The sequence below is a fragment of the Paralichthys olivaceus genome, chromosome 16, assembly GCF_024713975.1.
Source record: "Paralichthys olivaceus isolate ysfri-2021 chromosome 16, ASM2471397v2, whole genome shotgun sequence".
NCBI lineage: Eukaryota > Metazoa > Chordata > Actinopteri > Pleuronectiformes > Paralichthyidae > Paralichthys > Paralichthys olivaceus.
In genome coordinates, this window is record NC_091108.1 from 3,607,608 (window position 1) to 3,631,098 (window position 23,491).

General features: G+C 42.9%; 1 protein-coding gene across 15 annotated transcripts in view; it reads right to left on the reverse strand.

Annotated features, from left to right (window-relative positions):
* pard3ab (par-3 family cell polarity regulator alpha, b) overlaps positions 1–23,491 on the reverse strand; it is a 187,419-nt gene that overhangs the window by 128,657 nt on the left and 35,271 nt on the right. The window contains exon 1 of one of the 15 annotated variants that reach the window (XM_069511049.1): positions 7,216–8,367. The exons of the other annotated variants lie outside the window; for them this stretch is intronic. The gene's annotated coding sequence lies outside the window, so the exon portion shown is untranslated. Of the gene's footprint in view, positions 1–7,215; positions 8,368–23,491 lie in introns of those variants that run through there. 15 annotated transcript variants of the gene reach the window in all.

Consider the following 23,491-nt stretch of genomic DNA (forward strand, 5'->3'; position numbering starts at 1 on the left):
CCTTGACCTCCATGAGTTTAGACACAGAAGAAGAAGAAAAGAAGAACTGGATGTGCCAAATATAGAAGAATGGGCCACGACATTGACCCCGATGTGAGCGCTCAAAGTCAAACATCCAAACACCTTCCTACTTTGTTTCACTCCCCAAGTTTGTCCCTGAAAAAAACCCCCGCACAAAACAACCGTGTCCGAGCGGACACATGATTACGCTGTAATCGAGTTGGGGACAATCCATATCACGGCGCTGAACAATTCCACTCAGCATAATGACCGGCTATCCATTTCACTTTAATCCTCACAATAGAAAACATATGGGGGGGAAAGCACGGGGCCGTCTGAGTCGAGGCCAAACTGACAAAATGAAAACGGCAATCAGACGGAGCGGGGAGTCGCTGAGGGATTGAGGCGCTGCAGGTGATTCATTCTCCGAAATGAGACGAGTGCTGAGCTGTGACTCTTATTCCCTGAAAGATGTTGCTCTCATTAGACCACTTTTTACTCCCGACGTTTACCGGTGGAATTCTTCTGAACTTCGGCTGCAAGTCTGAGACGAACAGTTTAGAGTCATGTGGAGTTTGAAAAGAAATTAAGAGCTTTTATGCAAATGTACTTTCTTTTCTTTGAACCTGCCGACCTGAATGTTAAAAGGTTTTTATATTTCTTGATGTGTTCCACCTTAGATTCTGTTCAGAGACATAAAAATAAGTTAAAGCAATAAATGAATCTCTGCTTAGAGAAGATTTGAATGAGAAGTTAGACGTCACTCTCGTTTTAATTGAGCCAAAAAACATTCCAGTTCCTTATCAAGTCACATTTTCTTTAAAGAATGATATGCTGAGCAGTTTAAGACATGAAAATATGCAGCGGTTCAAAACCGCTAATGTTTAAAAAAAGAACTATGTCCAATACTAATGCTGTATAAATCAATACAAGATTACTTGAGCGGCTGCCACTGAGGAGCTTTGTTCAAGACCGAGGTTGAAAAGAAACCTGAAATTACCATTTCTCTGTTTTCACCTCACATTTCATTGTCAAGTTTGAATAACCTTGTTTCTCGGGTTAAACCCCAAATCTACTCCGTCACCGCGACACTTAAATTGACGATGCACGATATTGGAGCTTTTTTTTTTTTTTTTTTTAAACACACAGCTGAAGAGTGCTGACAGTCTCTGGGTGAAAAGTGTGTTTAATCCAAGCTGCAGAAAGCTGATAGATGTGAGTACAGCTAAGAAAAGACTGCAACAAATCCACCAGAGACTCACACAGACCGAGAGAAACCATTTCCTATGGCTAAACACCTGATATTGCGCGGTGAACACAAGGTTCTACCAATGCCAGTGGTACAGGTTCAATTCCCACCGAGGCTGCAGCAACTAAAAATGAATGCACTGAAGTTACTCTGGCTAGTTTTGAGCCAAACATCCATCACATTAGCTTTTACCAAACCAAAAGACAAATACAATCTTTTCCACTAACCTCAAATACTTTGGTTTCATTTGTTATTTGCATATTTATACAAATCAAATTAGATTTTTTGAAAAAGTAACAACCCAATTTTGGAACGCAAATAAACAGTCAATTAAAGCCATTAATGTTAGATCTGATTACCGGTTGCTACCTCAGCCATGTTTACAATCAGTCCTTCAGCACTGAAACTGGCTCCAAATGCCGAGATTGATATTCAAGAGAATTTAGTCCATTTCCATTTGGCCGAAATCTGTTGCCTAAGATATTAGAACTCTTTCATTTGATTTCTTGAGATCTTTGTGTTTTGGAGTCAAAGCTCCACACTTCTCTTCACTGCCGGCTGATTTTCCAGAAGAAAGAACGTTGTGAATTTCAGTCAGTATAGCTGTTTTTCGGTACAGCAGGCTGCAGGGGCCGTGTGACCATCGCTCCAGCTATGAGTGCTGACAACCAACCAGCCAGGTAGCTGAAGATAAGCTGGGAGGAAGGCAACGAACCAGCAGCAGGGAAAGAGACATTTATTCTGTAACTCTTTCCATTGTGCCGCCTCCTGAAAACTAAAAACATAGAGCTCAGCAACTCGCTCTTTAAAATGTAAAATATAATATGATACGGTCTACCAGGTCCACAAAGGCCGAACCAGAATCAGGCAGTCTGTTCTTCTGAGTTCTTTTTTCCTATTTGGGTCACGAGCTTTTCCCACTCTTACTGCTGAATCGTTAGGTCCAGCAAACTGCGTAGCAAGGTCATTAGCTTCGTCACTGGCATGCAATTCATCCTCAGATAAGTTGGTCTGAGAAGGATCGACCCACCGGAGCCTCCGAAGGATGTGACCACTGAATTCAGACACAACTATTATTATCAATGAACAAATGAAGCCATGGCAGTTTTTGGAAACTTTCTCAGATTGATATTAACCTTTACTCTTGTACCTTGAATTGAGGTGAACAAAACTAAGACGAGTCAACCTGTAAACTAATCATCTGGTTGGTTTGATGGAGAAAGCAACGAAACACTTTATATCTTGTATCGATCCTCAGTTCTATGGAGATAAGGTAGAAAAACAGAGGAGCGATCCTTTAAATAAAATGCCGGCCAAAATACGTGTGTGTGTGTGTGTGTGTGTGTGTGCGGGGGTGAGGGGTTGTTAGCTATCTCGTCTAATGAGCACCATACATCACATGCTATCAGTACTAATCACACTTAAGGCTATATTTAGCCATTTAGCTTCAATTACCTGTTTTCCATGGGACTAATCAACACTTAGCAGGCAACACTGCTCCTGTAAATGTGGCCGTGTGGGTGTGTGCACAGCGGATGTGTACGTCTGTATATGTTTAATTAAGTAGGACAACCTGCGTATGAACATGAGGACTTAATAGCTTTTGGAAGGAAGCAGCAGCTCTCGCCCTGAACTCGGAGCTGTTGAGCTGAGATAAGTCAGCCTGGATGAGACCCGGTGCACTCAGATCCTGAAATCCAACTTTTCCACTAAGACAAAAACATTACAACTCAGATAACTGTGGGTTTTATTATGTTGTATGCGTGATATTTACGTCAAAACCTGAGACAAAAATCAAAATTCACATTTTATGGTGAAGTTGATGTAACCCTGCTCTTTAAAACTGGGAACAAATAAACTCTTTAATCTGGATCTAGTTAACTTTTAATGCTGTTTAATGTTGTCTGGCCTGGACTGTAGATTATATCAGGGCTGTGTTGTATTTTTATTGCCTCTGCTTTTCGGGAAACAAAACCAGAGATTATTTTATCTCAAATAATATCTTGGAGTTCCCACTTGTTTCAGTTCATGTGTAATTAATGTTCATGGGTTGTTTTCTTTTTGTTTTCGGTGAAATTGCTCTGAAATTAAATTCAAAGCATTTAAACTCCCCATTTTCTCAACTCAGCCAGACAAAGAGAAACAAAACTAGTTCAAATAAAACAACTCAGGCTCTTAAAACCATCATTGAGTCGGGATCCTTCTCATGAATCATCGTTACCCAGCAGCACTTCCTCTGACCCACAACAAAGCACAGACTGTACAGACCAGTGCTGCCCAAACATGGCACTAAATAACTGTATCCTCGGTATGTACTGTGGGATACGTACTGTGTGATACTGGAGGCCACAGGTCTTGTTTTTGTGCTGTGTGTTTTTCCATCAAACCTCCAGAGTGTAACTGAGGAAACGCCACATTCACTGGATGCATGACGGTGCTAAAACTGGTTGAGTGGACAAAAGGACAGAAGAAGGCTTGAACTATTTCCTTGACTTCTACGAGAACCACTGATGTCTAAAGCAATGTTTGAGTCCGAGTGACAACAGATCAAAATTTGACAAAATTCCCAGAAAAGGCGGACTCCAGATATCATATTAAAGTGGCATGTTCTGTGAGGCCACCGTGCCCTTTATCCTTTCACAACCCAAATGTTATCAGTTCATCCACGAGTCCAAGTGAACATTGAGTGTGTAATGAAATTCCCTGTGGACGTTCCTGATGTATCACACTCGTATGAACACGAGGTGACTCATTTCGAGTCCGTGTCACCGGAGAAATTCTTCATCATCACCATAACATCACTGAGGAAACGGCACATTCACTCCACACACGACCGGTGCCACGAAGTGGACTGAAAGAAGGGGAGAAGGAAAGGAAAGAAGGTGTTGTGGATGAAAGGAAGTGTGAAGATTGGAAACCAGAGACGGGCTAAAGTAATATAAGGATGAAGAGATGATGGGGTTCTGAAGAATCATGGGGGAAAGAAGAGTTTCAGTGAGACAGACTTGGCGGAGGAGAGCGAGCTCTCAAGACGGAGGTGATGGTGCTTTAAACTGTTTCTTCACAGAGTCTGGCTGAGTGTCTCAGAACACAGCGAACTGGACAGCTCCCCCTGCTTCAATGTCGGGAATTATTCTGTCACTCCCCTGGCAAGTGGTGCTGGTGGAAGTGTGAGCGTAGCAAGTTCAAATCTTCATGTGTGTGTGTGTGTGTGTGTGTGTGTGTGTGTAAGACAGCTGGTAAGGCTCAAGCTGGCTCGTGCACGGGGCAGTTTCCGTTACACAATGAAACGGCCGTCAGCACAGAGGAAACCACTATTTTCTCGCAATAAATCAGCTGAATTAAAGAAGGTGGGAAGTGAGGGGGAGGCAGGGGATTGGGAGGGAGGGGAGGAAGAGGGTTGAAGTTTAAAGAGAGAGGGAAGAACTAAGTGAGAGTAATACATGCAGGCTGTATTTATGACCGTCAGGGTTTCTACTCTAAAACAATGATAATACTTATGTTTAAGTTGTCGTGCCTCCATCAGCTGGAAGTTACTTCACCACAGAAACTTGATTTGAGCCTGTAGGATAAAAACCCACGGAGCTCGACACTAATGGGGCCACGACCTTATATATGACAAAGAGAGGAAGTGAGGGAGAGGTAACGAGAGGCTCATAACATTGGCTAATATGGGTCGTCACAAATTTATCACATCAGAAACTTAGCGTAAAATGTCACATAACTTTAGGTCTGAACTTAGGAAAAATATATAAAGTATATTTGTGTAAAGATGGGTTTTAATATCAAATATCAATTCTGGCCTCAGAAATCTCATAACAGCAGCACGTCAGGCTGAGACGACACCATCTTTAGGGAAAGGGTGTCAAACATACTAAAGCAGAGGAGGTGGGGCTTTAGGAGCTGTCACATCGTGCATCTTTCTATACAAACAAACAGTGAAATTAAAACGTTGTCTTTCGTGAGACTCAAACTCAGAGCTTCTGAAATCAAGCAAATAAATAAAATAAGAAACTTTCTCACTTTCAGGCCTAAATGTTTTAAATAAATCTGCCTTCCTTAAATCTGCAGGAATACTTCTGTGACGAGGATTTAAAGATACTCTTAAACTGCACGAAGGCGCCTTTACGAGGCATCTGAGGAGTTAATGTGCACACGTCTGGCCGAGGATTTGAGACTGACCCACATATGCTGCCACTCTCACGCCGGGCGGAGGTCTCCTAAGCCTCGCTGTAATTGAGGGCCGAGGGAGCACCTCAGGAGTGACGGACGCTTAATGAGAAATTATAGTTGTGCTGATGCTCTCACAAAACTGGACTTCATTTGATAGTAATTACATCTCGTATGGTTTCATTACGCCGACTCCTTATTTGGATTAGGAAATATTATGAGAAGAATACCAGAGGATAAACTCTGGTGGGATTAACCCCCATTTGAGACCCCACACACACCCACACACACAGATGAATGAATGCGGTGTAGAAATCCAGCATGAGACGTTATACGAATTAATCTAAATTATTCCGATTCTTGGGTCAATTTGAGATTCAGGCCTCTAGTAAGTGTGTGAAAGTGTCTCCAGGGTGGTGATCACACTGGAGGGGCTTTAACGTTTTTGTCAACATTTTAACGGTACTGTTGTAACGGTACACCTTTCAAGAACCAATTTTCACACTGAAGTATTTATAATTCCCTTCAAAACATTTAAACAATAAATGATCTCTCCCCTTCACTGGCTTACTCAGCCGTTTCTGTGAAATACTCCTCAAACACTTTCTGTTCTAATACTCAGTTTGCATAGTTAATTGCAGGACTGCAGCGACTTCAGGGAGAGACTTTCTCATAACGTCAGATATTCCACTTGCGATTAACGGTGGTTCTGCTAAGTCAGAGGTAAGAGCGGGTGGATTTGAGATGCGGCCGCATTAGAGCTTTAATCCAGGCTGAGGTGGAGCAGGCGTCGAGGTTTTCCCTGTCTGAGTCCATCACACACACACACCCATGCAGAAGTTGAGTCTTACCTTAGAAAGTACCCAAACTTCACCACTATCCCTCCCTCACACACACACACACACACACACACACACACACACGCCTCCGACAGCCCATCATCAAATCTCTTTCCCTTTCACCCCCCCACCCAGCCCCAGGAGGTGAGCCCCGGTGCTGAAATCTAATTAAAGGCTCCATAAACAGAGCTCAAATGAAACTGTCACATCAAAGTCGCTGCTGGGACAGAATGACACAAATCAATAAGTCGGAGAGCTTGGCCCCCCCCCCCTCCCCCCTGCACCCAGGAGACTCCTGAGCCGACCTGGGCTGGGTTCGGTGCAGCCAGAGACACCTGCTCTGACTGGAGGTGGAGAGACAGAAAGAGCTGCAGTCTGTGCTGGAGGAGTGACGGATGGAGTCTTTGTCTCACATTCGGTGTCTGATTTGATTGGAGTGTGTTTAGTTTGAGTGCCTTCACACTGCCGCTGAACCCGAATCTGATTTATTCTGCTCCACAACAATCTGAGATGTTTTCTAAATGTCAGAAACAGACTGTTTATCCACTTCACACTTCTACTGATTTACCATCCATCCCTGTTTTACTACAATGGCATGTTGTGCATTTCATGGGACAACATTTTTTAAATTGTCGGGTTCTAACAGAAAATTGCGGCCTGAGCTTGTGCAGCCGTGACTTACCTGCTGCTCTGGGAACAAGCAGGACGAAATACAGTGAACGTCTGAAACCACTTTCCCATTACCCCTCTGCACACTGTTCCCTGAACCGTCATGAATATCAGACTACAGAGCGACGTATTAAGACATCCAGCTCCGAGCTAGCTTAGTTGAGTGGATCCCGCAGAGCCCAGTAAAGAGCAGAGTAAAATCTGGTCCGCATATGAAGCAGGTTTCATTGGGCTCTGGTGAACAGTTCCCAGAGATTGACGAGTGAGAAGAGCTGGAGAATGACTTACCTACAGAGAGCGAGTTCAGAGGAGGGAACAGGAACAGCAACCAGGCCATAAAGAGAGAAGAGAGAAGAAACATGTTAGTTTAATTATCACCTTAAACATGACAATAAACCAGCAGAGCTACTGACACTGATCATGAAACAGTTCAGCACAAAACGCCACATAAATCCAGAACAGGTCATTTTCTACATCTCAGTTCTTCTCCGCAAAAGTAAAACATGTTTACTAATTAATATCAGAGTGTGCTAACTCTTTCCCCCTGTTTCTTGTCTTTATGCTAAGCTAACTATCTCCTGGCTGTGGCTTCATGTTTAAGGTCATAGGTCATAAACCCGCCCACTCTATGCTATTGGATGGGACATGGATCAAATAATTCAAATTCAGTCTTTGTCTGTTTTCCATGTTATTAAAAAACCGATGTAGTCGCCAGAACAACATAAAAACAATGATAAAATGCAACGCAGCTCTTTAATCTAACAAATAAAACCCTTCTGCTCTCAACTGAGTTCAAACAATTCAAAAGTGTTGAAATGTAATTTTCTTCCACAGTTTGTTTGAGGTTCACTTCTCTACGAAGCTCTCAAACTATCAACACTCCACTGATTGAGAGCTACAGGGTGTTTGGGACCAAACACTGGCTTCTATTGGCCGACAATTCATTCAACGCAGAGTGAACTAATCTTCTCAGACTTCAAACCTAATTATGCAATACACAATGTTAAATCCCCCAAACAACAAATGCATTGTTGTACCAGTTTCCTAAGAACAACCAGTGTCGTCAATTGCAACGTCTAACTCATTGAGTTTCTGTTGAAATGCATTTATCTTATCTGAGTCTCATTGTGAAGTTTTACCTATATTTTACTTTGTGCATTTCATTTGATTTGACCTTAGTCACAAAGCAACACAGGCCTTCCCCAGGTTATATCAGGGGAATCAAGTTTCGCTGAGCATCCATCTACAAGCCACCCTCTTGAAAAACAATGCATTTAAATTTAAACGTGCCCAAACAGCAGATGGTCCACTTATTTCTACATTTTCTTCTTCCCTATGCTTTCCCCATCGTTTAGGGATGATAAAGTACATTATCCCACGCTCTGCAAAACAAAGCTTATCCTAAGAGACATCGATACTTAGCTGCATGCCAGGGGAAGAGCAGAGTGCGGCCTGCTAAGCCTGCCGTGTTGTTGAAATAAGCACTTCTGCTCTCGCACAGACAGCAGAAATCTGCCAACGATACCTTACACAATGGCCATTGTCGGGGGCGAAACCGTGCGGGAGGAGCAAGGAAAAGGGCTAATTTGCCGTGTGAACAAAAGGATGTCTGTGACGGCTCTGCAGTGACACGTTTCTGTTGCATTAGGGATGGAGAAGGGATTAGAGTCGAGGCATGTGATCCTGTCTTCCCTGACTGTGATCTTTGTTGAAAAGACGCAGCATGGTTGACAGAAAAATGTCTGAAAGAAAACAAAATAATGGGAGCCGCAGCCGAAGCTTCTCCCTCCCACATTCATCCTTCATCCATCCTGAAGGAATGTGATAAACACAAGGCGGTCGGTGTGGAAGTCACCTTTATGAATTCACTCTGTTGTCGATCTTTCATTTCTGCAAAGGTAGCAGCTGTAGACGTGCTCTTCTGTTCTTGGTTAGTAACATCATTAAAACGGACAACTCTGCAGACAATCGTCTTCCCTGTCACTCAGAAAGTTGGTTTGGATTGTTTTATTTAACCTGTTTATTTAGAAAAGTCGTCTGTAGCAAAGGCTTTAAAGAACCAAACGATCCGGCACAGTGTTGGTTAGTCTCGGTCAGTAGATCTCAATAATAATTGTGAATGACCGGCTCTTACAGAGAGTGTAGTTTTTAATCCCTATAAACAACAACATAGAAACTATAATTGTCCGAGAGGTTCGTAGGTTAGTCCCTCGGAGTGCTGGTGACATTTTAGATGTATTTACAGAGTAAGAAATTCATCTCTGCACAGTGAATGTTCTGTAAATTACAAAGCATTTTTGATCTGTCCTGGGTCTTGGCAAAGCCCGACGACCCGAGCATGAGCCGGCAGTCCCACTTTGATAAATGATGCACCCTGCAAGAGCAAAACAGAATACTTTATTTAGGAAGAACTGTGTGTTTCTGCTATAGAGTGAATAAAACACCAGAGACTTCATTTAAGGCTTTTCCCTCCAATCCCTGAAGCATGAAAGATTGAGTATGTACAGTGTGTTTATCCTCCATACTGCAGATCATTCTTAAAATTATTGCAAAAATAACTAAATTAGTAATTTTAAACAGCAAATGTCTTGTACAGGGAACTAGAGCAGGGTTTTAAATGTTGATGGACAATCCGAACAATCCTCTGCTGCTTCTTCACATGTGAAAGACAAATTCCAAGAAAATGTCCAGACTCAGTGTTCTGGACATTTTTTTTTTTTTTTTTAGACACTGTATAAACTTTCAGCTCCTGGCCTGGTTTTCTCAGTGTGAGTCTGGGCGTCCTGATAGTGTGTTTGTTGATCGTCTTGGTTTTCTCACAGACACAAGTCAAGCATGGCAGATATGCCTGAACAAGTCCTCACAGACCCCAGAGCAGAAGGTCCATTCAGACTGGGCACAGAAACAGAACATTTCACAGAGTGACTTGAAACACATGGTCCTCTGAGAATCAGGGTGTGTGTGTGTGTGTGTGTGTGTGTGTGTGTGTGTGTGTGTGTGTGTGTGTGTTTGGATGACCAACTGAGCAAGTAAAAAGAGAAACCAGTGTTTATTTATTAGAGCCTGACCAGTTGATGTGCTTGCCAATAAAAACACAAACATTAATCAGAATCTACATTTATGTTGGAACATTCTAAGTATTTGCTTGTATTTGTTTTATCTTTTCATTGACAGTTTATTATAATAAAGTAAAATATCAAACCTCAGTCACATTTCTTTGTCAAAGGGTTTTGAGCAAAACATCTCAGGATTCACCGCCAGAGTTTGATTTTATACGCTGTCTATTTTGCATGTTTCTTCTCGGGGGTAATCAGTACACGGATGAAACTATAACCTCAGTAAAGGTCGGTCGGTTTTGGCTCACGGACAAATTTAAGGACAGATAGCAAACCACTGCTGGTAATGCCCAGTCACATCCCTGCAATCTCCTCCTGCTGACACTCCACATCCCCTCAGTCTTATCTCAACTCTCTGCAACGCTCCAACGCTAAGTTCCCATGACCACGTAAAGACTCATGAAACGCCTCCTCCATTACAACCGTTATGAAATAATTGCATCATGTTCATTGCCCCATAAAGAACTTTCTCTTTGGTGGAAACCAGACAGATTTTGTCTGGATCGGTCTCCATCAGCGCCGTCAAACCAGAGCTCACCCCTATTCCCTGTTGTGCCGCATCAATGGCAAAATTCTCATTATGGACGGACAGACAGAGAGAAAACAAAGCCAAGAGATGGACACGGAGCGAAAGAGAAGGAGACAAATAGAGAGGCAGAGCTCTCAATGGTCTCGGTTCAAAGACGACTGCGCTGCAGTGTCTCTTTTAACGCTAATTCAACCAAACGGACAACAAGTGCCGCTCCACTTCTCTGGGCAATTAATCTTGCGTGAGCCAAGCAAAGAGAGATTTCAGAGAGAGCTAAATAAGTCTGCATAATTTTTTTGAGCCAATTACTGTGACAAGGAAAAGAGACGAGATGGGGGGGGGGGAGGGGGGGGACGTAGTTGGACAGAACGAGAGCGAAGGGAGGAGGTTACAGGAAAGCAAGACGCAAATGAGGATATGTGACAAAATGGGCAGGGAGGCCGGGAAGGAGGCAGAGATTCCGTTTTTTGGGGTCAAATCCTGAATTTGTCTCAAGAGCAAGAGAGATTTAAAATGCCAGCAAAGGCTGGCGCTTCATAAAAACGTCCATCTACCTTGTCAGAAAACAGAAAAAGAAATCAATCTGTGTCAAAATACGAGTCATCGCTTCTCCGTGTTGATGAAAAAAGAAGTGAAGTCTGCCGCTTTGAGAGGACAATGCAGGCAAAGAGCTTTTTTGGCTGCTACAATGAGCTTAGCTGTCAGTAATGCACTTACACTGACAGATAACCATTATTATTGATGCTGTTAGCGTTAAATGTCGCTGACGGGGATATAAACGCAGTCGAGGAGGCTCGTAAAGAGAGGTGATTTTACCTCTTTGGGAAAATAGTTAAACCCAGAACAAATTCGCGTGTGACAGTGCAGGAATATTTTAGGGAATCTGAGAATATATTTTCCTTCCCGGCGGGACTCGCGCTAATATCCACAGAGGTGTGTGAAAACGTTTGACCCTGGCCGTCCATGAAAACAGGTCTTCAGAAGAATAACACGAGCCGTCTCGCTACGTTTGCTGCTTTCGTCTGTGACCTCAATCACCGACACGTTTAAGAAAGCCGGCTGAGGGAGAATGGGGGTCCGCTGTCTGTTCTAACTGGTGCCGACAGCCGAGGACGATCTCAAGACGCAAGTCCACCCCCGGCTCTGAGTGTGTCAAAGGGTGAGTGGTTTGTGTGTCTGGTCCAACATGGCCTCCTCAGGGTGGATTTTCCTTTCTGAAATAACACTGTACAAATACACAAAGAGCTCCATGACGGGAGAAGGGGTCCTGGTTTTAAATTTAGGGTGCGGCTATGGGCACTGTTGCTTTAGCAGGTTTATGCTATATTTATTATTCTGGTGGGGGAATGGAGGTTTTATGTGAGTGAAGGGAAGTTGTGGGTTTTAAAGATGTTTTTGTCGTCCTTTTTGAAACCCTCAAAGTAAAAGAGTCATTGGTGACGGTAATAACAGATCCTGTGAATCATCAGACTGCTGTTAGTTTGCTGTTCTGCTGATTCCTGGTAGCTTTACAAGAACAGCATTTCAGTGTACGTCTGGTAAGAGTTGCTTTATTAATCATCCAGTCAATAATTATTGCATTTGTTTGTGGTCTGCTTCATTTATTCTGCTTTTGGATGAAACAGTTAAAGTTACAAAATGACAATAACATTAAAAAACCTAATTAACGTCTTCTTAAGTCCCTCTTCAGATTCAGCTCTCACATGCAGAGAGAAGCTCCTCGTTCTGAATCTGTCTTCTGTTTTTTAATGTTACGTTAAATCTAAGCTGAAGTTATAATAAGCATTATGACAGAAGTCTGGTGTGTGTGTGTGTGTGTGTGTGTGTGTGTGTGTGTGTGTGCGTCAGACCAGTGTCTCATCTACCTTTCCAGATTTAGTCGCATCTACTCTCCAGCACAGTGGAGCACACACACACCTTAATTTTTTTTTTTTTTTACATTCGAGTGCATCAGCGAGCTGTGGTGTGCGTGTGTGTGTGTGTGTGTGTGTGTGTGTGTGTGTGTGTGTGTGCGAGCGTGTGTGTGTCTGTGGCAAGTCTGCCCTCTCCACTGCTGCTCTGTCAGAGATTGCAGAGGTTATTTCGTACAGCACCATCTCCAGGCCTGCCTTAGACCAAATCATCCCCCCAGCAAATCTCATTTACGCCAAACCCTGGGGACACTGTGGCCATTTCTGCAGCTAACTCTACACTGCAGCAGCCTGCAGAGGTGGAGGAGGTGTGTGTGTGTGTGTGTGTGTGTGTGTGTGTGTGTGTGTAAACACAGCTGAAATCTAAATATGCCTCTTCTCTGCTAATAATCCACACAACCGAGGTTTATGTTTGTGGTGATTATAAGTAGCGTTGGGTAACATTCAGGTTTTTTCCAACACTAAACTGATAAAATGGTTCCTGTGCCTGATCGCTGCTTGAGACAATATTTACATTTATTTGTCATGTCCTTGATATTGTTTTCAAACATTTGTTCCACTTCCTGGTTTCTCAATCGTGACAGACATCCTCGTGTTTGACCATTTAGCTTCAGGCACTTTGTTCCGACTCGAGTCTGAGGGAGCTACTGAGGTTTTCTGAACAGTGGAAAAGGGACTTTACTGATTCAAAGAACCAGCTGATAATGAATTTATTATATTTTCTAAATGTGCAGGAGTCGGATTTTCCTGATGTTACCAATGCCCATCTGTTACCGCCCCCCCCGCCACCCCGCACTTTACATCTAACACCATGAACTGGCTGCAGATGCTGCTTTAGTCGAGTGCAGTGTCAAATAACCTGCACTGCCAATTTCCATCCATTCGCTTCTTTCTGCGTTTTATGCAAATGAAAAACATGCAGAGTGATTAAAGACATTAAAAAACATTAGTCTCCTCAGATGCTGAAATTACCATCTCATTCTGTGCTGCGAGGAGAGAGGAGGGTCAGGACTGTGAGTTTGATAATGAGTTTGGCTTCTCCCCGGTGGGGTGGAGGAGCGGTGGAGGAGCGGTGGAGGAGCGGTGGAGGAGCGGTGGCGGTGTTAGCGGGTACAAGTCGTTTGTGTCTAGTGTTCTCTGTTTGCATCATGCCTAGAGTCGGACTTATCAGAGTCTCTGTTGTGACAACAAGGCTTGTTAGAGTGTGTGTTTCTGTGTGTGTGTTTGCATCATCTTCATCAGTGTCTCTGTTGTGGCAACTGAAACTGAAATCTGTGTGTGTGTGTGTGTGACAAAACAGGGAGTTCGAGGTCTTGCTCAAGGTCTGACACGGAGGTCCAGATTTCTGTCGGATTTGAACTTTGCCGTTTCAGCTCACGATCGATCAAACCACTCGGTGTGTACTTGCAAATATTACAAAAGATTTCCTGTGATACTTGACCGGCCAACGATTCTGCAGAAGACGACTGTTTAAGAAAAGACATCTGGAAATATTTTGCCTCAGAAGTAAAAGAAAAATGAAAAAAAAACGCAGCCACTTTTAATAGTAAACAAGCTTTTCATTTGATTGTGTCTTTTAGCTGCGTTTCCTTCTCGTCTGTAGCCTGAAGCCTCGTCAGTCTGAGCCGACATGGAGGCCTGATACTCACAGAACCAAAGTGGTTACACATTTAACCTCCTCCGAGACACAAATTAACAGTGGTTGAAATTGTGGAGATCTCTCTCCCTGCAGCTCTCAGCCTCAGCTCTGCACAGGCGTCTTTCAGCTCATTGTTTTGGACGCACAGCTCATGAGAACTAACTAACTGTCAAACTAAATACATGATGAACTGTAGAATACAGACACATGTTTTTCTCAGGGGCTCATTGAGTTCGAACGAGACACTGAAAAACACAACTCTCTGAAAAGTGTTTTGTTTTATCAGCTTTGGTAGATTCATGTTTTTATTGTGCTGCCCACAAGTGGCCGAAAAATATCAAATACTTGTTTAAATTATTTATACTTCTTTTCTGACTGATTTCAAACACAGATTTGATTTGGTTTTATATTCTAGGAGTGATTTCTAGCCAGCCATTGGTTTCTGGTTGTTTGTGTACGATATGGAAATAAATCAATTAGCATTTTAGAGCTGTTTTCATTACACAACCACAGAATAACAAAGGTGAATTAACTGCCTCTGTGAAGGAGGTTATGTTTTCACCTCTGTCCATTCGTTTGTCAGCAGGATTGCGCAAAAAAAAAAACTACTCAATGGATTTCCACAAAACTATTGAAACTACGAACCTGAATAATTATCATACCATAAACAATAAAAGGTAAGTGTAAGGACAGATCTCTACAGAACAACAGTTCAGTCCTTACAAGACCAGAAATGACACTTTCACATACACTCACAAACACTCTCTGTACATCCTCTCCCTCTTCGGTTCCTTCGTATATCAGACGATAACAGGATGTGTCGCTGAGAGGATCCAGAGGTCGAGTTTACATCTGATACGACGGCACAGAGTGGAATGTTTGGCCTCAAGTCAACAATCTGCTTATTTAACAATCGTGAGGAGTTCCTGAACTTAAGAAGAAGAGGAACACACGCACACAGCTCTCCACAGGGTCCAGCGCCAGCCTGGCACTTGTTGATTAGCCGTAATAGCTTTAACATGCACTGAGAGCAGAGAGGTGCTGCCCTTTATCCCCACATGCCAGAGTGTGGGAGTGAATGAATGAATGGCAGGATATCAGGGCACTGCATCACATCCGGCAGCTTCTCAACCCGCGGCTCCAGATACCGTCGCTATCTGCGTTTGCTCGGCCAATTAGACAGAACGCCGCGCGGCGCGAGGTCCATTGTGGTCGAGGTGACAGCTGTAAAATATGCGGAGAGAGGAGATGAACTCGAGTGGAGCCGATTAGACACGTGCAGGTGCAGCACCTCTGAGTGAACTGTGGAGAATAACAGGTCATCTCCAAAGTCAGTTAGGTTTTTACGTTTGTGTTAAAAACTTAAAACGAACCCTGAGGTCTTCAGAACAGATAATCATGAGGACGGGTATCGAACAACTGACCAACAACTGCCTGATGGGTGTTTTCTTTTTCTATTGATGATGATATCTTCATATTTTGTCACCACCAGCAGGAATCATGGGATTTTAGACTTTATTTAATCTATTTAGGTCAAGATTTGGTGCATAAAGACGAATGAGACGCTGATTCAAACTACTGTTTTGTAGTTCCCCGTCACCGCAGTTTCTCTTTACATCTCACAGCTGTCTCGAGATTCAATAAACCTTTATTGGTCCCCCGGTAAAGGAAATTCAAATAACAAATGATCGATACGCTGTTAACGTAACGACAGAAACTGTGACGAAAGCCCAACAATACACTCGCTGTGAGCGTCAGTGTAACAATAGGAGGATGCAGTGTCGACGTGTGAGACGACCGTGAGGCGGAGCGCTGAGCTCAAGAGAAAAGATCCTGATTCTTGAAGGTTCTTTGCTTTTTGTTCAGGGGGTGGACGTCTAAAGGAACTTTACATTAAGTGTGTGTGTGTGTGTGTGTGTGTGGACATATTTATAGTTCTTTAAAATTATTATCTTATTCCCTAATATCCGTATTAGAGTGAAACCTAACCCGACCCCGTCAGGACCCATCGTGCCGGACAAAAGATTTGAAATAGCACTCAGGTTCAGACACAAACAACAGAACGTCGAGTTTCACTGTTTCTGGTTTCATCCTCCAAAAATTCGCCCGTCCTCTGAATAAAACACAAAATAACACGGTGATAGAATTTTATTCCTTTAAAAACATGACACAACTTTTCCTGAACGAGCCCAGAGGATAAAACTTAAATATCACTGCTCATAACTCATCAGGGTTTTTTTCTGCCTGTGAACAAACAGTGACCCCCCAAACGACAGAAAATTATTTTAGCGACTTTGATTCACGTGTGACGACTTCAAAGCAAAGACGGTGGAAGGAAGTGATTAAGAAAACGGTGCTGCTCACATGACAACATCCTGTTTACCCTCCCGATAACGCTCACTTCCTGCCTGCCTCTTCCTGCAGAATTAAAATTCATCAGGTTTTAAAGGGGAGGGGAGGTGTGCTATAAGAGAACAGACTGAGAAACAACCTGAGCAGTAACTTCACGTTCTCATGCAACAGAATAACTTATGTACTTATATCTGTCGGTCTCTCGTTGACCACACACACACACAGGGCCGCAGAGTAACTGAGTGTGTAGTGTGCATGTACAGTATATTCTCACACCCCCTGAAGGAAAAGACACAATAACCTCATCTACTTCCTGCCCTCGCTCACAAACACTAAAAACCTTCAACCAGCAGCGTAACAGTAACGAGAGTCTCAGCAGAAGCGGAACGAACCCGAGGGAACATGATGTAAGAGCTGGAGACAAACTTCCTTCACTTCTCCGCCTCTGCAGCGAGCACCAGCCCCGATAAACCTGGACCCACACTGACCCCTGGTGGAGAAGGCAGGGAGTGAAGTTATCTTTTTTTTCAGGACTTGGGGTCTGAAATCACCTTCAACATTTTTTTTTTTTTTAAATTAACAGTGCAAAGGTTTTTATTTCTTAAATCACTGATTTTTATTTATTTTTAAAGTTGATCTTTTCTGTAATAAAGTGTGTTAACAAACTTTCTACACTTTTTATCTTCTCTATCTCATCTGGTAGATCTTCATACAACCTCCGGAGACGTCGATCAGATCGAACAAAGCTCCCAGGTTTTTTGTTTTGTGAGTGAAAAGACGTCAGTAACTGAACCTTGAGCAGAAAACACATTTTTGCAGGTTTTAGCTTTGCAGCTGTCAATCTCGGTGCTAGAGATGGTTACCTTGGCAACCCCTTATGTGTAGCTGTAAGTCGGGCTGGAGATTATTAACACAATGAGCCTGATAAAAACGTGTGTGTGTGTGTGTGTGTGTGTGTGTGTGTGTGTGTGTGTGTGTGTGTGCTCGCTGCCACAGACGGGCTGACGTGTGCCACACACATTCACGCTAAAATAGAAACATACCACTTCCTGCTTGTGCTGCCTGTTCCCACAGACCACAGCTGGATCGGCTGAGTCACAGTGGTGAGAAACCCTCTGGCAGTGTGTGTGTGTGTGTGTGTGTGTGTGTGTGTGTGTGTGTGTGTGTGCGTGCGTGCGTGCGTGCGTGCGTGCGTGCGTGCGTGCGTGCGCAAGAGAGAGAAACTCCCAGTAACATGGAAACAAAAACTAGTAAAGATCATTCTTCAGAATTTAAAATATTTACTGTAAATGTTGTTTTACAGAAGTTATCTTACGTAGAGTTTGGGTTTCAGGTGTAAAGGTCAGTTTCTGTTCCCGATACCAAGAGAAGTTTAAATGTAAAGACAGCGACGCTGAAATCTGCTGAGCTGAACCTGGAAAATAAAAAGTGGTTTTCTCCTCATGAATATTGTGGTTTTGGCCCAAACTAACTATAATGTGAATAACAGTTCCTTCAAGTTCAATAAACAGAAGGAAAACCAGGATCAATTTGAGAAACTCACAAGAAAATCGATGCACCAGCTGATAAGAAGCTCAGTTCCTGTTGTCACTCTCTACAACAAACACAACTGTAAATCTTTCTCAGTGTTTTGTTTTGTGAACAGTAACAACACAGAGTTCCTGCTTCAGGCCCAGATTTATTTGTAGCACTGTTTACAGCTGTTTCTAAAAGTACTGGTTTCCTCCAGTCGTGTTTATTATCACTGAGCTGTGATGCAGACTCAGCAGTTCAGCCTCCCTGCGCTGTAAGCACCCACCGTGAGTTTTCACAAATGACCACTGCGGTCTGCGTGTACTGTACGACCTCCACCCTCAGCACCAGACCATGACCAAGCACAATAAACCAACAGGGGGCCCCGGCTGGGTCAGAGAGGTCGGCTGAGAGTGGCTGCAGACTCGCAGGCCAGAGAATCACGGCCTCAGCCTGTTGCTCCTGATAGTTTGATAATAATAACAAAGGAGGTTACGACCACCTGAAAAATGAATAATACAGAAGTGGATTTTACACTCTCATGAAGTTTCCTCTAAAAAGAACAAGATAAAACAAGGTTTTCATTCTGTTTCAGAGTCAAAGTTTCTCAATTTGATTAACGCAGAGGGTTTAACACACAGGAGTCAGAAGGTTTATCTCGAGGCTGCTGAAAAACAATCAGTTCAAAAGTCAGGACAGGATGCACTGTTACAACACGGCCTCAAGAGGGCAGAAGACGTCCTTCGTATCAGTTCTTCAGCATCAGAGGAAACAGAGAAGAACTTTTCAGGCTGGAAACTCAACTGATGCTTTACAGATGGTTTGAAATGAGCTGGAAAAAATCAAAGCAGCCAACTTCATGACTCGACTGAAACGTCTGGATAAAACACTGTCGAGTAAAAATGTGCACAGATGCAACAACGGGGAAAAGGAGGGAATGATGGATGGAGAGAAGACAATAGAGAATAAGAAAGGGGGGGGGGGGTAATCTTATTATCACACACACATCTGTTGTGAGTAATCCTGATTCTCCTGTTGACTCCTCAAACATCGCCTTTGTCTCCTCCTGACATTTATCTCACCGTAATTAAGATTAAGGAGCTCAAAGCCAAAACATGAATCAAAGGAACCCCCCCCCCAGATTCTGCTGCGTCTGTGACCGAGTTTCTAGAATTAAAATCCCGAACAATCGATTTCAGTAGAAAAGCTCTTTTTTCTGTCGGGCTGCCAGCTGCTGTCTTTTCTTCTCATCCTCTGAAGGTTCCATGAGAGGGTCTGATACGAGAAATATCTAAAGTCACGAGGTATCATGGCTTGAAGATGCACGGACGACATCATTTGCTTATTGTGAAAGAAACAGGATTAAAAACAGCTTCTCGTTCCAAAACAACAGGACACAACCTGCTTCAGACTTCAAACTAGAGCCCGACCGATTTATTAGTTGGCCGATAAAAATCTGTCAAAACAGTCTTAAGTTCGACAGGATGCAGAAATATCAGGAGTGATTTATGTTTGAACTATGCATGACGTCATTTTCTGAGTTCTTCACGACGTCATATGATGAGAAAGAATTATGTGATGTACTTCAGATTGCATCTCTGTTATTTACAGAGGTATCTTTTCACATCTTATCTTTCTTGATCTTGGCTTTCGACCGCTTGGCTGTAAAAGTAAAAACATTCACACACACACAAGCAAAAACAATGCTGTGCTTCCGACTATAAAATAAATGAATGTAAGATGGTTTAATTTGTATTTGCCCATGTAGGGTGTTCTCGAGCCCAGAGGTGTTGTGAGTTCTCTGGTCGCTGAGCCCTGACTGAAGCAGAGACAGAGGGACGGACGTCTGCAGGAGACGACCAGCGCACAAAACACAAACACACAAAGGACGTGCGATGCACCGAACACAAATGTACTTCACATGCATTCACACATAAACATATACACACACACACACACACAAACACTCATAATGGAGCAATCATGACGCAGTGTGTGTGGGTGACAATTAGTCAAGGTGAAACGCTGACGCGGCTCCAGAGAGTGTGTGAGTAATCGCTTTTCACAAAGAACATGGAACAACATTCAACCCTGTATTTAAAAAGTGCCGTCGTTTTCCAGCGTTTCCTGGAAGCTGACATGGAAAGCAGAGAGGATTCTGGTCTATAGGTAAACTACATATTAAATGTATAAAAGCTTTATCATGACTGTGCGTCATTATTATTAAAGTGCCTGTTTGTTGTTGTATATTCTGTATATTCTATATATTGTGAAGCAACATGTTTTTCAATCCTCATTGACATTAATCTGCTTTTTGCAGGTGCAGTCGGCTGCATGAGTGTTTGACTCTTCTCCTGCAGTGGTGTCGTCATAGCAACCAACACCAACAAGGGGACAGCGTTGCACACCCGCTTTTCTCCCATGAGCCGCCTGGAAGCTCACGGGGGGGGGGAGAAGCTCCCATAAGGCCGTGCATTCTCGTTTTTAGCAGAACACAAGAGACGGGCTGTTCGGACTCGACAGCAACGAAAACACACCTTCACATCAGCCTTCACACATTTCTGTACAACACTTTGCTGCATGTTTGAACGTGTGTGTGTGTGTGTGTGTGTGTGTGTGTATATAAATGATTTACAAAGACAAAAGAAGGACTTGTTTGAACAATAATTACGAATGTCTGCTGATGGAGAGAATTAGACGTCATCAATCTTAGAGAAGATTCCAGTTAGATGATAGAATAATTATTCATTGTTTCATTTATATCATTAAATGAAGTTTGGCATCAAACACTATTGGTGAGAACTGGTGTTGTCATTAGAAACACACTTTGGTTATTTAAGGTGCTGCGCATTATTACAACAGCATAAAATGTGTTGCGTCACATTCCGTCAGTCCCTCGTCTCTCTGCCTTTCTGTGTCACAAAGTTGTCATCTTGTTCTCATTAGGGGGCTGAAGAGGAGGAGGAGGAGAGGGAGGAAGAGGAGGAGGAGGGCTGGTCAGGAATAAATGAGGTCATCGCTAACGCTCACTCATGAGGAGGAGGAGGAGTCGGGTGGGTGTGGTTTGGTGAAAGACAGACGTCGGATGAGGAAAACATCACCTCACATTCTGCTGGTTCACTTTCACTTTGCTGGGATGTCTCGGAGGGCGAAGGGTTTCGCAGGAAGTGAACAGCAGCAGTTTGGAGAACGAGGTGAAACGTGTGAGTTGCAGGGGACACAAAGAGAGAGAGAGAGAGACAGAGACAGAGACTGAGAGAGAGAGGGAGGACAGATGATTCATTTCACTGCTGCAAGGAAACTAATGATTGTTTAATTATTCAACGAGAGTCTCAGTCCCAAACTACCGGAGCTGTCCCAGTACATGAGGCTCTTATGTTAGATTTTTCTTTTCACCACCACACGTTTTCACTTTCGTCGTTGTTTAACCACATTTTCTAAACCGTGCACAACTTACACAGTCTGCACAAATTCAAAAAGGTTCAGTGGGGAATCAAACCACCAACCTTCCAATTAGTGGACGACCCACTCTTCCTCCTGAGCCACAGCTGCCCAAGCCACACAAACACAAGTCCAGACGGAAAAACCATGGGTACGAGAAAACGTTTTTCTACATTTGAAATACATTAATTTATCATGTTCGGGTTCCAGCTCGACAGAATCGTCGGTTTGTTGATGTGAAAGCTTTTATTTTGCAAACTGTGCCCCACATCAGCCTCCGATAAAAAAAAAAAAAACATTTCCTTTCCCTGAAACTTCTGGTTTCAAATCTGAGAAATGTCTCCATATTACGCAGCGTCTGTGATAACGGTTCTCAGCGGGATTCAGTTTCACAGCGTCTTCACATGTCTGCGTGTGCACTCACAAAATCAATATCCACAGACATAACAAATGAGCCACACGGAGACACGGGGTCGATATGTGTAAACACCTCAGTGTTTTTACGGGTGTCAGCTAAAACACGTTCGATACTGTAAGTGAGGAAGGTGGATGTCGCTCTCAGGAGGATAAATCATAAATCAGAGGTTAGAGCAGGAAAAAAAGTCTGAGCCTGAAATGACAATAACTTTCTGCTTATAGACCTGGGTGATATATTTGCTTGCAGCCTTATTGAGAGCATTTTATTTTTTATTGTTTTTTTTAAATAACTCCAAAGCATCATTATTATCTGTCCCAAACATCTTCACTTGGAAACTAATGACTTTAACGTTTGATACAGATCCGGTGCTGAGACGGTTTTTTCTTATTAGTTCATTTTGGTTTAATTGAGGAAAAAAGGGAACAAACTAAAGAAAAGGAAATATTTATGGGTGAGTTCATAAATTCTCCATGACCGTTTAATCTCAGATCAGAGCAGACGCATTATTAATAATTAAACTATCCAGCGTTATCTGAGAATTATGAAAGCTCCACCTTGAACAGACCTTTGTCCAAATGTTGTGATGATAAAAGAAAACCTCTCTTCAAGTAAAGCAGCTCTGATCTGAAGGTGACACTATGAATTTCAATTTTCAAATGATTTATTAAACCATTTATTACCTTGTTTAAGAAATTATGGAATGAAAACTTTTTTTTTTACTCATCATTTGTACTTTTATCCTCTTTGTCCATGTTTTCACACGTCATACATTTACGTAACTGGTTTAATAATCAGTAAAGTGTCTGTGTATCTGTACTAATGTGTTTTTATACATGTTATTTGTATGTTTTTATGTCAGTGGCTACAGATGAAAACAAGCATGCATGGCTAAATCTGGAACATTTACACTTGGGCTCATGAAAATTAATGTGCATTGTCTCTTTTATATAAATAAACACAAAGCTAGTAGGTCTTTCTGCAAAATGCTGAGGCCGGATTTAAATGGCAGCAGTTCACTCACACATCTCTCAAGTATCAAATCACGACAAACACACACTCCACACAAAAACATGTCACCGGCCACCCGAGTGCGTGTTGATATACTTCGACAGACGACTGAAGGAGTCGTTTTAAGAAACTCCTCTGGGTTTATTTAACCTCAAGGTCCCTCCAGTCTGTCTGCTCGTCTCCTGCACTGTGGGACGCGTCTAAATTCAGCTCAGACGGGGACATCGTCCGGATCCAGAGCAAACATACACACATACCCAAAAACCAACTCTGACAAAATAATCCAGAATAGCAAAAAAAAAAAAAATGTAGACAGAAAGAAAAGATTATTTTGGGAAATGGATGCAGACGTGAAAACTACTTATTCACATCGTGTTATATTCACACAATGTGACAAAGTGAAAAAAACCAACAACAAAGATGTTCACAGCTAAAAATTCATGTCTGTCACACTCGGAGGCACCACGCCGACTGGGACCAGATATGTGATGTCAGTGATGGAGTAGCGGTGGACGCAGCTGTGCGACACACCCCGACAACACACACACACACACACACACACAGGAATGTGTTGGCACAGCCCAGGTGCCATCATTCAGGGTCATGGCATCGCTGCAGGAGCATGTGTAGGGACGAGCC